This window comes from Euleptes europaea, chromosome 10 (assembly GCF_029931775.1).
Source record: "Euleptes europaea isolate rEulEur1 chromosome 10, rEulEur1.hap1, whole genome shotgun sequence".
Taxonomy (NCBI): Eukaryota; Metazoa; Chordata; class Lepidosauria; order Squamata; family Sphaerodactylidae; genus Euleptes; species Euleptes europaea.
In genome coordinates this window covers 48,275,965-48,291,695 of record NC_079321.1, presented here as the reverse complement: position 1 = coordinate 48,291,695, position 15,731 = coordinate 48,275,965, and the positions used below count along the sequence as shown (strand labels likewise).

Here is a 15,731-nt window from a genome sequence, read left to right as displayed (position 1 = left end):
AATTCAGATACATGGAAGGATAGCTGGAATGCTAGGATAAACAGTATGTGAAGGGAACAGCAGGCAAGCAAAGATTTTTATGGGACTAAAGGGTTCTTGGGATCACTTTACAGAAAGGGAAATGATAGAGGTGAATAGCTGTCAGTAATTCAGGTGTGAATCATGTGCAGATTGATGCCACTACACTTAGACAACTGTGCAGGGCGCTCCTGTGTATATTACTTATTTGGGAGATACCCATGTGCTGCAGTCCTAATAAGAGACAAAACGACCAGTGTTCAGGTTGCAAAAACATTATGAATAAGGAACACATAACTTATCAGTTAACTTGTGTATATTTTCAGTTATACAAATGGTCTTTGCAATACTAAATCTTCGTTGATTTCTTGCTCTGAAATTTTGACATAGCTTAATTCTTTAATTACAAAAGGTTGTGGATCCCGATGGAGCACAAAAATATCATGCATTTCGGGGGGGTGGGGAAGGCAGTGGCCAGATTCCAGAAAGACACATGGGAATATAGAAGAGGCTTGAACCAATCCTGTAGAATCCATGGTTGGTTTTTTGAACATAAACTCTTTCCCGATATTAAGAAAAAACTGCACTTTTGTACAGAGATGGGGAGAGATGACTGCTGTTCAACAAATCTCCAACTAGCTTGGAAAACTAGCTTAATGGTTCTTTACTACTTGATCATTCTAAAAATTAAGCACTACTTATTGAGATAAGGACACACACCACAATCAACTTTGCCTAGTGCAAAAATAGTTAAGAGTTGTTTTTTAAAGAGTTAAACTCTATAAAAATCCAAGAACCAGTACTACTGTTACCAGAGCACTTGCCCATAGATAAGTTGTGCCGGGTTTTCAACTCTACAATCATTTATAAATCTTACCTATCTCGATCTAACCACCCAGAGAAAGGTTAAAATTTCCGAAGTACAAACATTAAATGATTTTCCCCTTAATATTAGCAATCATTGCTGCAGCAACCAGTTTCACGGCAAGTTTGCTGCTCAACACCATGTGGTTCATAGATATCATCTCATTTTTCATAAGACCCGCACTGATTTCTGAATTAATCCTGATAGATTGGTTTGGATATTATGTGCATTTCTCTTTGTCCGTTTCTGGGACGTTCCTCTTTTGCAGGGCAAGTTCCTCTACTACTAGGCACTTTGGGGCTCCTTGAAAAACCTTGGTCTTGCACGAACAGAAGTGCCCAGCACCAGAGAAAGTGTACTCCACCATGAAGAGAAGCACACAGGGGGATGAAGGCACAGGATCCAAGCCATCATATTCATATTTCACAGCCCTGCTATCATAATATGTCCTTTAAATTCCCATTAGTTTTCAAATGGTTAGCACAATATAGCCATCATGGAGATGCTGTCAAAATGAGTTTCTGGCCTAAAATGCATTTCTAATTATTACACAATATCTATCCATCCATCACATTATTCATTTCAGCCTCCCTGCAAAGAGTTCCAAAACTCTAACCACTTACCATACTTGTTATTATATTAAGCATGGAAGTCTCCATGTTCTTCTGGAGGGGATGAGTGTCACCTCATAGCTGTCTGTGTGTGTATATTTTTATGTACTCACACACGTTACCTACTTATAGAGCTACAGACATTCAACAAGCAAAAATACTATGTGATAGCCTGTTTCCAAGTGTTAAAGAATAACACAGGAGTTCCCTGTCAAACCCTTGCCAACTTTTCCGCTGTTCCCAGGATAAGATGAAAAGCCTGAGATCAACCTTTGCATTTCAAAGCGATCTGACTTGACCGCACTCAGCGATGTCAGATGGAGGGGGGGATCTTGCTCCTCTTTGAGAATTATCTGTGGGATCATGTTCTTGATTGGCTTATACTGGTCAGGGGGGCCGCAGTTCAGTTTCCTACAAAGTTTTCCATGCATGGCCCAATAATATCATCAGGACCACTAAAGGGCCAGGGACCATCTTGCTGCATCTCCTACCTGCAGCTTGTTACTCAGGCTGATTTGAAGATATTGTAACCTGCCTGCCTTCACATGTGTAAGTGTATGTTAGGAAGCTAGATTTTGTTATTTTATTGCACCTGCTTGTCCTTTGCCTTAAGCTTAAGCCTAAACCTTTTCTTTAATATTTTCAATAAAGCCTGTTGCTTTTATTGGTGTCTTCTACTGCATGTGCGAGAGTCCAAACTCACTTTTGGTCAAACTATCAGAAGGGGTTGATTCCAAGGTCCCAAGTCTGGGGACAGGGGAATCAAATCTTCCTTGCAAATAGTGCACATAGTGGGTCAGAAACCCCCGTCTTTGACAGGAACTTTCCACCAAACACTGACATTTATCTGTTCTTGAACACATGAAGCTGCCTTATACTGAATCACACCCTTGATCCGTCAAAGTCAGTATTGTCTACTCAGACAGCAGCGGCTCTCCAGGGTCTCAGGCAGGGGTCTTTTCTATCACCTACTTGCCTAGTCCCTTTAACTGGAGATGCTGGGGATTGAACCTGGAACCTCCTGCATGCCAAGCAGATGCTCTACCACTGAGCCACGGCCCCCCCTTCTTGTTGTCATATGTCAAACGTTACTAGGATAACATTTAACGTCTCCCTAGTACACATCCTAAAGAACTTACTGCCCTCCTTTCAGTCAACGTGATGTAGTGGTTAAGAACGGCAGACTCTAATCTGGGGAACCAGGTTCAATTCCCCACTCCTCCACTTGAAGCCTGCTGGGTGACCTTGGATTAGTCACAGTTGTCTTTGAACTCTCTCAGTCCTATCTACCTCACAAGGTGTTTGTTGTGAGGAAGGGAAGATGACTGTAAGCCGCTCAGACTCTTTAAAGGTAGAGAAAAGCAGAGTATAAAAACCAACTCTTCTTCTTCCTTATTTTTCTTGAAGTGGATGACTACATTGAGGGCTCTGGACTTCTCTCCTAACACCTGAGACTTATGTTCCACTCTCATCATCACATAATGAATTAATTAGCAGGTGGCATGTAAATTTAATGAAAGGCAGGCAAGATAACCACCACTGGGTACAAGGAAAATACAGCACCATTAATTTTACCTTCCCCAATTAATCTTGAACACTGATCTGGAAAGTCATCTTCTTGATTTTGGTTCATAATGTTTTATGTAACTTGAGCAAGAAAACTGAAGTAGGCAAACCCAAGAAATCAGAGGGGCACAAAAACAAACACACAAACAAAAAAACTGCTACAGGTAAACTGAGTGAACTGCTGTATTATCTCGGGTCCTTGTAATTTGCCAGCTCTGAAATAAAGCAGTTGATACTCAAAACTCGAGTGAGATGGTATTTAATACTATTCAAGAGGAATATTCTAGTGGGCATGTTCAATCATTAAGCAATTTACGAAAACATTTCAAGATACTGAAATGTAACCCAGCAACAAATTGTAGAAATCCCAGATAAGCAGTTCTGGACATTTTTCTGCAGATGCATGACCACCTACATAAAGAGCTGATTTTGTTCATATTAGTGGCAGCCAGGCATGCCATTACTTCACTCTGGAAAGGTCTGACTATTCCCCCAAAACACCTGGCATAGCAAAATCTGGGCTAGAATCATGGGGTAAGTGGCAGGGCAAATAAAGATTTCTGGTGGTCTGGTGATCCAAAGAGCTTCCTCCCTCCCCATCTATCTTCCATTCGTCAATTATATAGCCTTCTAAAAACCATGTACCACTGTTGAGTTTTGTCACAGCAACAAATGCAGAACTCAGTATATTCCCACACCTCTTAAGTATCACTGGAATACAGTTCTACACACTGCCCCTTTGTACATTTTGTCAAATTATTGGTGATTAACTCTAGCAATATTTGTTATTAGGCAACCACTACTTATTTGAAGAGCTAAGGTGGGGGAGAGACATTTTTCTTAGTTCAGCAGTATCTCCTAGTCACAATCGCTTCCTATAGCATGTGCGATTACTGCAGTTAAAAAGTTCTTTTAGAGGTGAACAATTAACCTGCATCTATTCCCACCCACGGATTCCATCATTACCCAGATTAGATCAGTCCACACCTCAAGATGCACTGATGAACACAAGAAGCTGCCTGACACCGAATCAGACCCTCGGTCCATCAAAGTCGGTATCATCTACTCAGACCGGCAGCGGCTCTCCAGGGGGCCCGGCTGAGGTCTTTCACAGCACCTACTTGCCCAGGTTCCTTTAACCCACTGGTTCCCAACCAGGGGTCCGTGGACCCCCAGGGGTCCGCGAGAACTAAATTAACTAAGTTATAAACCCATAATAAATTAATATTTTCAATTAAAAGTTCTCTATTATAAAAATATATATTCAAATATTATTCTAAGTTTAATGTTTAACTAACAGTTATGATTAAAGTTTATTTTCAAATTGTCGGAATTTTTATTTTGAACCTTGGGGTCCCTGCACCAAACAAAAAAGTCCTAGTGGTCCCTGGTCAAAAAAAGTTTGGGAACCACTGCTTTAACCGGAGATGCCGAGGACTGAACCTGGGACATTCTGCATGGCAAGCAGGTGCTCTTCCCCTGAGCCACGGCCCCTCCCAGGATTGTAAAGAATTCAGCTTTTACTCTGTTTTGTTTTAATAGTAGTAGAAAAGGGCAAGAGTCCAGTAGCACCTTAAAGACTAACAAAAATATTTTCTGGTAGGGTATGAGCTCTGAAAGCTAACAACAACAACAAAAAACTAACAAAAACATTTTCTGGTAGGGTGTGAGCTCTGAAAGCTAACAAAAAAAAACTAACAAAAACATTTTCTGGTAGGGTGTGAGCTCTGAAAGCTAACAAAAAGAAACTAACAAAAATATTTTCTGGTAGGGTATGAGCTCTGAAAGCTAACAACAACAACAAAAAACTAACAAAAACATTTTCTGGTAGGGTGTGAGCTCTGAAAGCTAACAAAAAAAAACTAACAAAAACATTTTCTGGTAGGGTGTGAGTTCTGAAAGCTAACAAAAAGAAACTAACAAAAATATTTTCTGGTAGGGTATGAGCTCTGAAAGCTCCTACCCTACCAGAAAATATTTTTGTTAGTCTGTAAGGTGCTACTGGACTCTTGCCCTTTTCTACTACTGCAGACAGACTAACACGGCGACCCTCTGTGAATTGTTTTAATAGTGTATACACACACACAGGTGTCCGGCGTACGACTCCTCCTATGGACGGCGCTAGCTGCCAAGTACCGCAGCCGACAACTTTGGCAAAACCACCGTCTCTTTCGCGTTGCACTGATTACAATATCGAGCCGAGCCCGACGCCAAGCTAGCAGCGAAGCCGAAACTCCCACTTGAGGACACGAAATGCACCGAGGACAGACCCTCCAGCCACTCAGAACAACAACAACAGGCGAAGGGAAGTGTCAGGCAGAAGCCGAGTGAAGGAGGGGGCAGGAGGGGGGGGGGGCCGAGCAGCAACAGGGGAAAACTCGAGGAGAGGCTGGGAAGAGAACCGAGGACAGACAGCGGGGGGGGGGGGCGCTGAGATGGAAGGGAAGAGCGCAGGGAGGCGATTGCAACAGCCAGAGGGAGGAAAGGGAGCAGCCAGTTAAGGCAGCGGAGGCTCAAGACGAGACTGATTACCTGTTGTCGTCGCAGCCGCCGAACTCCGTGCCCAGCTGATGTCGACTCGGCCTGGGCGCTGCGCGGCTCTCGCTGCCCCCTCCTCCCCCTCCGAACGTTCCCGGGAGCCGAGCCCGGCCGGGATTGGGCGGAGCTTCCCCTCACGTCACGGCAGGACGGGAGGAGAGCGCTCCGGGCGTTCGCGAAGCCGGCCGGCGTAGCCACTTTTGCGGGCGCTTGTCAGCTTGCCCACACCGCGGGCTGCTGCGCGTGCGCACGGCACCGCGGCGCATGCTCCGTGGCGGCAAACGAAGCCCCTGCGGGCCTTCTCTTTCCCACTCGGGGATTCCTTTTATAATAATTTTTTTTTTAATTTTCTTATTTAGTACATCAATATACAGAATAGTGTCCAGCACAAAAAAAATAATACTACTAAAAAACAACTAATACTACCAAGTTAACAATAAATGAACTCCCCCCTCTCCCTCTTCCATCCAAAAATAAATTGTGAAAACTTTTGCTAACAACTGAGCCTATCTAAAAGTCTTAAATCAATACTGATCTAAAATTAATAAAAGGTGAAAATAAGGGATTAGATTAAATAGTATTCTTTAAATGGTTCCATTAAGGATGAAATGTTTCCCCACTAGGGGATTCCTTTTATAATAATTTTTTTATTTTCTTATTTAGTACATCAATATACAGAATAGTATCCAGTACACACACAAAAAAAAATACTAAAAAACAACTAATGCTACCAAGTTAACAATAAATGAACTCCCGCCTCTCCCGCTTCCATCCAAAAATAAATTGTGAAAACTTTTGCTAACAGAACTGATCCTATCTAAAAGTCTTAAATCAATACTGATCTAAAATTAATAAAAGGTGAAAATAAGGGATTAGATTAAACAGTATTCTTTAAATGGTTCCATTAAGGATTAAATTTCCCCCCACTCGGGGATTCCAAGCGCGGCGCCCCCGGTTAAGAAAGATGTTGCGTTTAAGGGAAGGGAAGGAGGCTTCGAGACTGTGTTGCTTTGTGTACAAATGCGGCTGATGTTGCAGAGGGAAGAATGACTGCGTGTTGGGTTCGGGGAAAAGTAATAATGTCAAAGGGCTCAAGAGCTGGCAAAAATAGAGCATGCTCGGTCTGTCCCGTTGTATTTAGCGCTCTTACCCCGACTACTCAGCACTTAAGTGATCCAGGATAATGAGAAAACGTGCTTATGTTGTTATGAAATAAAGGAGGAGAGTGGAAAGCTTACATGTAAATCATTTCCTGGCTCTACAGTTCAAGTGTCTGAGTTCTTTATATGGAAATAGAAATCCTTTTCCTTCCGTTCTCCCTTTCAGTAGAATAAGCCAAATATCTGGAGGTATCTGACTTGGATGCCCCAGGCTAGCCTGATCTTGTAAGATCTCAGAAGCTAAGCAGGGTCAGCCCTGGTTAGTATTTGGATGGGAGACCACCAAGGAATACCAGGGTTGCTGTGCAGAGGAAGGCACTGGCAAACCACCTCTGTTAGTCTCTTGCCATGAAAACCCCAAAAAGGGGTCGCCATAAGTCGGCTGTGACTTGACGGCACGTTACACACACACACACTGGAGGTATCAAGAGCTATCTGAATGTAGTGAATTCATGTTCGGAAAAGAAGAGGATCCATTTGAAAACCGCTTGTTGAGAGGCAGATCATTCCCTCCTGTCCCAAGGTCTGTGAGGCCAGTACTGTTCCCATATCAGGATTTGGGTTTCCAACTTGGAAAATCCCTTGAGATTTGGAGCCAATTCCTGAGGAGGGCCAAATTTGGGAAGGACGGGGAGCTCAGCAACGATGTAGTGCCATAGAATCTGCCCTCCAAAGCTGTCATCTCCTCCAAGTGAACTGCAATTTGTAGTCTGTATATCAGTTGTAACTCCAGGAGAATTCCAGGGCCCAACTTGAAGTTGGTACCCCTAATCCAGGTTGTTGTCAACGATCAAGTGTACATCATTAGATTTATGGAGGAAGTGTCTCTTTCTCCCAAGTCACAAGAGGTGTTCAACTGAATATATTTCCACATGGACCCTCTTAACATCTCAAAGCAATGGAGACAAGGTTTGGGTAAAGACTTGTGGACCGCAGCCTGCAGTCCTCCTTATCTTCCAAAAAGCATATCGGCATACACAAAACCTCCCTCCCAAGGACAATTGTATTGCCACCTCTAATGCCACAGATGCACATGAAATGTACGAGATGTTTTAATCCTTTTGACGGTGGGTTAGGGGTGCAGTAAATAAACTGAGAGCCAGCTTGGCAACTTGATTGTTGAGGTGGCATTTCTGTAGAGTGTTTCTTTGAGTGTCTAATGAAGACAGACATTCTGTTAGGAATCAGTGTATATACTAAGGATTAATTCTGTGCTTTATTTGATGTATCATATGTTTTATGTTACATACATGTAGTTTGTTATGAATACTAAATATCACTACTTTTCTACAACAGCATAACAATTTCTGCATTTTTCTGCTGCTTCTGTTTTCCTAATTATCCTACAACAGGCTAACCTCTGTTTACTAACCTCCAGGTGTGGTCTGAAGATCACCCAGAATTCCAGTTGATCTCCAGACTTCAGAGAGCAGTTCCCCTGAAGAAAATAATTGCTCTGGATGGTGGAGTTTATGGCATTATACCCTGCTGAGGTCCCTCCCCTCCTCAAACCCTGCCCTTCCCAGGTTCCACACATAAATCTCCAGATATTTCCCAGTGCAGAGCAGTCAACACTAACTAAAAAGACAACTCTAAATCACCCTCTAATGGATCGATTTTATGTTGCCTTTATGGATTTAAAGATGGCCTTTGACTTGGTCCCAAGAAATAGACTATGGCAGAACTTAGCAGTTATGGTATTGACGCTCGCCTATTTTGGCTCATGTGCTCATTATATGAAACATTTGAAGCACAAGTACAAATCAACAAGCAGGGACTGTTGTCTGACCCATTTAAATTGCACAGAGCGGTTAGGCAAGGATGCATTTTGGTGCCTTCCCTGTTCAATCTTTATATAAATTATCTCTCTGACAGGCTTAGGCTGCCAAACTCACATGCGCCTGCGCTAGCAAACTCCTCTATTTCCACTCTTATGTATGCTGATGATACCTTGTTAATAGCTCGCTCCCCAGTCGGATTTTGTCGTCTGTTGAAAGCATTTGGAGATTATTGTAGCGACAAGGGTTTAACCATCAACTATGATAAGTCTAAAATAGCAGTATTCACTAAGAACTCCTGACCTACCTCCTACACTCGGCATCTAAATGGTAATAAATTGCAGCAAACAAATAGCTACAACTATTTAGGAATGAAATTTCAATCTAATCTGACTTGGAGTAATCATCTAAGCCTTATGAAAGAAAAGGCCTTAAGATCGTCTAAAGAAATTCAGCTGTTTTTCTTTTCTGGAGGCAGACAATGTATTCCTTCTGCAATTATGCTCTCTGAAGCAAAAATAGTTACCTTTATGGGCCACTTTAGTAGGCGAGCATCTTGAAGGTATTTGGCATAGGTTTCTAAGGAAGTTACTGGGTGCTCCTTACTGCATGGCAGGGATTGCTATTAGAGCCAAGTTGGGGATTCATTCCCTGGAGGCAAAAGTGTGGGTTTAATTTTCAGCTATCGATTAAAATGTCTCTTTGCTCTTCCTGAGGGTAGCCTTCTAAGTTTCTTATCCAAGGACTCATATCTTAATCCCTGGTTTGGGTATGTAGATGCTAAACTTCAGAGGCTAGGATTGGAAAATACCCTCTTGTCAACTATGTGGATATGGCAAAACGTCTTATTTTAGAAGATATACCGTAAGTACTTAAGAACACAGCTGATCAGTCCATTGATTCCTTATATAGACATGCCTGTAGCTAATAAGCTAAAATTTCTGCTGTGTGGTTGTAAACAAGCTATCACAGTTCCAGTAGTGAAATTTATTTTGGGTTTATTTGAATTTAAGAGACAGGAGAATTTAAATAACATATAAATTATATAAAATAAAATAATTGTAAACATTTTCCCCAGCAGTTCAGTGTGGTTAGCTCACAACCTATTTGCTAGGAGCTGAACCATTAAAGGAAGAAGTGATAACCCTTGGAATGTACTGCTTCCTTCAAAGTCACAATGGCATTGAAAACACCGAGATAGAAATCCAAAGGCAGTCTAGTCAGCAATAAGTCCTATTTTATTCAGTACTGCTTATTGTTCTTGGGATTACAGCCTGAGGTTGTTGGAATGCATTAAACTAGAAGAGAAATCCTAACTGGGATTTTTTTACCGTCAAGTCACATCTGACTTATGGCGGCCCCTGATGGGTAGGGTTGTCAGCTCCAGGTTGGGAAATACCTGGAGATTTGGGGGCGGGGTTTGGGGAGGGGAGGGACTTCAATGCCATAGAGTCCAATTGCCAAAGCGGCCATTTTCTCCAGGTGAACTGATCTCTACCAGCTGGAGATCAGTTGTAATAGCAGGAGATCTCCAGCTACTACCTGGAGGTTGGCAACCCTACTGGTGGGGTTTTCAAGGCAAGAGACATTTAGAGGTGGTTTGCCATTGCCTGCCTCCCCGTCACAACTCTGGCATTCCTTGGAGGTTTCTCATCTAAATACTTGCCAGGGTCAACCCTGCTTAACCTCTGAGATCTGACAAGATCAGGTTAGCCTGGTCTATCCAGGTCAGGCCTAACTGGTTTACAACAATAGAAAAAAATACACAGTATAAACAAACAATTGATCAGCATCTTTTTTGTTTATTTATCAGCTGCTCAGTCCAGATTTTCCTGGGTTATTCAGACAAGCTCGTAACAAACTTGTGAATACAGAGTTGTACTTTCAGTCAGCATAGCTGACACTCGCATTCTTGCAATGGGCCAGGCATGCTCTTCTAATTATATTGCTCATTTCTGGGCATGGAACTGATTATTAATTTAGCTGAAAACAAACACACACAAACACACACACTACTTATGTATGGAAAATTAATCCCTCCTACTTCTGTGTCTGCACCCAAGTTTATTTTCTCCTTGGCCTTCAGGTCACTCCCACTTTTCTGTTTGTTTTTTTCCTCTTGCCTCACCATGACATAACTTTAGATTATGCGTTCTGTTGCATGGGGAAAGATTTTGGTTTTATTCATTGTACACAACAGCTAGAGCTGGTCAGGTATACATTCAAACAATGAATTCAAAAGGAATTAGCACATTGGTAAAGAGTCTTTTAAAGAACAGGTAAATTTGGTTACAGCTCATAGTTTCCAATGGAACTAGATGATAAGGCCTCAAAACCTGAAAATCTTTCCTACCCATCAATTGAGAAACCTCAAGGTCAGATTAACCATGTCCTCCCAAAGCTCTGTGGCACACATGTGATGATTCAGCATTTCTACCTGCCATGTGATTCTGTTTCAGAGCCCACACTAATTCTCTGGCTAGTCAGTGTTACTGGTTTGAGAAACAGGTCAGAACTAAGGAATGGTCAAAGAGAAATAGACACATTTTGCCAAGGCCCAGGCAGCAAGCCCATTACCACAATAGGATCTATTTATATGTCATCTCTGAAATGAAATAGAAATGTATCTTTCATGACTCATGAGTCGATGTTTAAAGGATGGGATTGGACAGTGGGTATGCCAAACAGTACCGAGCCCTGAGAAATTATGTGGGCAGTGTGGATGGTACAATCCACAGAACGTGGGTTCGTGTTGGGTATTAGAGAGCGAGCTTTGTTACATGTCAGACAGTTAAAGGGTTAATATTGTAACTGACCATTTGGTCAGTGTAGTGACCATTGCAGTCGTGACGGCACGTATACAACTACTTTGCATGTTCAACTGCTTTCGATTTCTTTGTTAGAAGAGAAAGTAGTTGATCACTTTCTCCTTGCTTGACTGCTGAACAGGCAGGATGGAGAGAGGCTCTCCTTTTGCTAAGGGTGCCTACTCGTAAGTAAGCTTAGTGCCTTGCCAAAGGCTTTTGGCAAGTATAGGAAACATAGAATGTAGACAGATATTATTTGTTTTGTATCCCAGTGACTTTTTCCTTACCCTGAGTTAGAGTAAAGATTGTTTTACTTCAAGACAAATGCGTCTTGCCTCTTTTGTGCGTGTGTGTGATCTCAATTCTCATAGTTCAAGAGGAACGATCCATTCCCTCTGATTTGGTAGCAGATAAATTAAAGATCGGGGTTCCCTTTACAGGAACTGGGGCCCCGATCCCCCAATAAGTGGTAGCTGAGTACGCTTGGTTTTTATTTTGGCTATTGAGATAGGATCACACCGCACCTTTTTTTTGCTTTTGGGATCTTCACTGGAGACGAAAGGATTTACAAACGCCCAGAGGGAATTTTTCCTGTGACGGAGCCAGCAGCCTGGTCTGCAAAGGACGGCAGGAAACTTAACCCCGCGCGCCGCGCTTGAATCCTGTGAGGAGGAAAGCAGCCCTGAGCCACTGGAATGAGCAACGATAAGGAAAGTATGAATTCAAAACAACCCCAATCCGTTTCTGTTCCCCATATCACCCAAGCCTCCTTTCCAGTATGGAAGAGAATGGTGGAAAATGCTTTAACAGCAATTGGGGTGAATCACGTTTTGAATGAAGACCCGCCAGCTGACACAGATAGAGAAGCCCTAAAGAAATTTAAGATTTCAGATGCCCAGGCAATGAATTTGATTTCCAATGCGATTAATCCGGAAGAAACTGCAATAATTTTGAATAATGATACCAGCAGAAAAATGCTGAATGCACTCAATGAGAAATTTGGAACTGTGTCAAAAACCCAGAAAATGATTTTAAAAACTAGACTGTATGCAAATAAAATGTCTGGAGATATGACCCTCTTGCAACACCTTAAGAAAATGCAAGATATGGAATCAGAGTTAAAGGCTGTAGGAGGGGAAATCGGTGAAGAAGAGTTTCTTGTACTATTTCTGGGAAGTTTGCATTTTAAATATAACGCTGAAAAAAGGAATCTTTTGGGTAGGGAGGACTTAACCCTTACTAAGCTGGTGACTGCACTTAAACAGTTTGAAGCAGACAGGAGCCAAGAGAGGGAATTGTCTCGTGGAGTGTCTGTACTGCGTGTAAATGACAAATCCACAATCAGATGCTTCTTGTGTGGAAGGCATGGTCACCGGTCGTTTCAATGTGAGAGACGTGAAACAAAGGGAGAAATTCCCCCCCCCTCTCGCCGGGAAGAAAAGCCCGCCAAATCCTCACAAAGGGAGAGGGATGGAAATGGGAGGCAACAGCCCCAATCGTCCACAAGAGGGAGCCCAAGTACAAGCCAAGGGAAGCCCAGATGGCACAGTCACCCAAAGGCTTATCTAGTCTCGAATAAAGCCTCAACCAAAGATTATTTAAAGCGTGTAAATACATTTGTTCTGGACAGTGGTGCAGATGTACATGTGTCTGGCTTGAGATCAGCTTTTGACTTTCTAGAGCCTTGTGATGAAACATTAGTTATGGCTTGTGGAGAAAGATTTCTATGCACTCAGAAAGGAGAAGTTTCTATTGCAATTCAAAGCTATTGTGGAAATGTAATGCATTTAACCTTACAAGACGTATTCCTAATGCCTAATTCAGATGAAAATTTACTGTCCGTGAATAAATTAGTGGATGCAGACTTTGAAGTGTCTATAAAAAGAGACAAATGTCGCTTATTTGATTCTAAAGGAAGAGAATACCCAGTGCTATCAGTAGGCTCACACTATTGCCTGGAGAATGTTGCAAGTCAATTGGAGGAATATGCTTGTAGTGATTTTGAGAGCAATGTTGATTCTGATGAAAGTGATTTTGATGGAAATGAAGATAATGTTGAGGAAGAATCAAAATGCCTAGTTGCTTTTAATAAAGGATTGGCAGAACAGAAGGCTGCAGATTGTAACCACAAGGACTGTTTGTACCAATGGCACGTGAAACTAGCTCATAAAAACTTTAAGTCAGTGAAGCAACTGCTGATTGATTGTGGAATGCCAGTTAAGGAATGCTTTAAGGACAAAGAACGTTGTGAAGTGTGTCTCAGAGGAAAGGGAACAGCGCCTAAGCACGTGCAGAGGCCAAGCAGTGTTAAGGCAGAAATTTTGGAAGAAGTGCACTCAGACTTGATTGGCCCACTCAAGGCTTCAGCAGGAGGGGCAAAATATGTTCTGCATTTCATAGACAGCGCTTCAAGATTTGCATATGTGTATTTGTTGACATCAAAGACTGAAGTAGCTGAAAATTTTAAAGCTTATGTTGCCCTGATGAAGAATAAACATGACAGAGGTATACAGTTATTGTTCACTGACAATGGAAGTGAGTACCTTAATAAAGAAATGAAAGAAATTCTTGAATCTGAAGGAATAGAGCATGCAACCTCAGTTGCATATACCCCTAGGAACAATGGGTTGTCAGAAAGGTTTAACAGAACTCTGATGGAAAGTGCAAGATGTTTAATGCTACAGGCAGGCTTGCCTTACCCCTGCTGGGGAGAGTGTGTAAATACAGCAGCTTACCTTTACAACAGGACAATTTCAAGTGCTATCAACATGACTCCATATGAAAGATGGAATGGCAGGAAGCCTAGTCTGAAACACTTGAAAGCATTTGGATCTCGTGTGTTTGCATACATCCCAAAGGAGAAAAGGGGAAAAATGGATCCTACTACAGAACTTGGAATTCTTGTGGGATACCATCCTTTCTCAAAAGGATACAGGATAATGGACATTAAGACTTACAATTTACAAATATTGAATGCAGTATATATAGATGAAAGAAATGTTATTAATAATCAACAAATTAATAACTTTGATGATCCAGAGGTTTGTGAAGAGGAAACCATAGAGATTCCATTTACAGCATGGGATTGCAATCCACCTGCTCCTGCGGAACAGCAAGAGACTGCAGATTCAAAAGGGGTTGATCCCGGTGCTGATGGAACAGCGGAACCCTCTCAGACCTTAAGGAGATCTACAAGGACTACAAAAGGAATACCAGCAGAGAAACTGAGTCTTTTCACTAGAATTGACAGCCACGTGGAACCCTCAAGTTGGGACGAACTACAAAAGTTGCCCGATGGGGAGCGGTCAAGATGGCTGAAGGCAATTCAAGAAGAATTAGACTCACTGCAGAAGAATAATACCTGGAAACTAACCAAACTCCCACCAAACAAAAGGACTGTGGGATGTAGATGGGTGTTCAAGGTCAAGAAGAATTCTGATGGAACTGTTGACAAATACAAAGCAAGACTAGTTGCAAAAGGATTTACCCAGAAGTATGGAACTGACTACACAGAAACTTACGCACCTGTGATTAGTCACACGGCTATAAGGACTTTGCTGAGTATAGCCGCCTCCAGGAATAAAGTGGTACTGCAACTCGACGTCAAAACAGCTTTCCTGAATGGAGACTTATCAGAAGAAATATACATGGAACTTCCACCAGGATTAAAGGACTGTGGTACTAAAAATGAAGTTTGTAAACTTGAAAAGACTTTGTATGGGCTCAAACAGTCAGCAAGAGCATGGAACCACAAACTAACCTCATTATTGAAAGCTCAAGGCTTTGAACAAGGAAATATAGAGAAATGCTTATTCAGAAGGAAGAAAGATGATGGATGGGACTTTATTTTGGCCTTTGTAGATGATCTTCTGATTTGTTCTGACACTGAAGAAGCTGCAAAGGAAATTGCAAACAAACTGAATGAATCAGTAGAAGTGAAACTACTTGGAGAAGTAAAGAACTATCTTGGAATGGAGATTGAAAGAAACCAAGACAATGGATTTTCAATCAATCAAAGGAGCAAGATACTGGAATTTCTACAATTCATGAATATGAAGGAGTGCAAGACCAAGAACACTCCACTTGACCCTTCATACATGGATCTAGACGGAGGTGAACTATTGCCTAACAATCACAAATACAGAGAAGCTATTGGAAAACTTCTATACTTGAGCAACGTTAGTAGACCGGATATAAGTGCAGCAGTTGGAATCCTAAGTAGAAGGACCAGCACACCTGCAGAACATGATTGGAATGCAATCAAACACCTCACACAATACTTAAAGAAAACTATTGATTTGAAGTTGAAGATAACTCCAAATACTGAGCTGAAACTGATAGGATACATGGATGCTAGTCTAGGTGGTACTAGAACAGACAGCAAATCT

At 42.0% G+C, this 15,731-nt stretch overlaps 1 protein-coding gene across 4 annotated transcripts in view; it reads right to left on the bottom strand.

Moving 5' to 3' along the window:
- The window catches only part of MYO6 (myosin VI), a 117,920-nt gene extending 112,296 nt beyond the window's left edge, over window positions 1-5,624 (bottom strand). For all 4 annotated transcript variants that reach the window (XM_056856387.1, XM_056856383.1, XM_056856385.1 and 1 more), the window contains exon 1: window positions 5,593-5,624. The gene's annotated coding sequence lies outside the window, so the exon portion shown is untranslated. The remainder of the gene's footprint in view (window positions 1-5,592) is intronic.
- Between the last annotated feature and the right edge of the window lie 10,107 nt (window positions 5,625-15,731).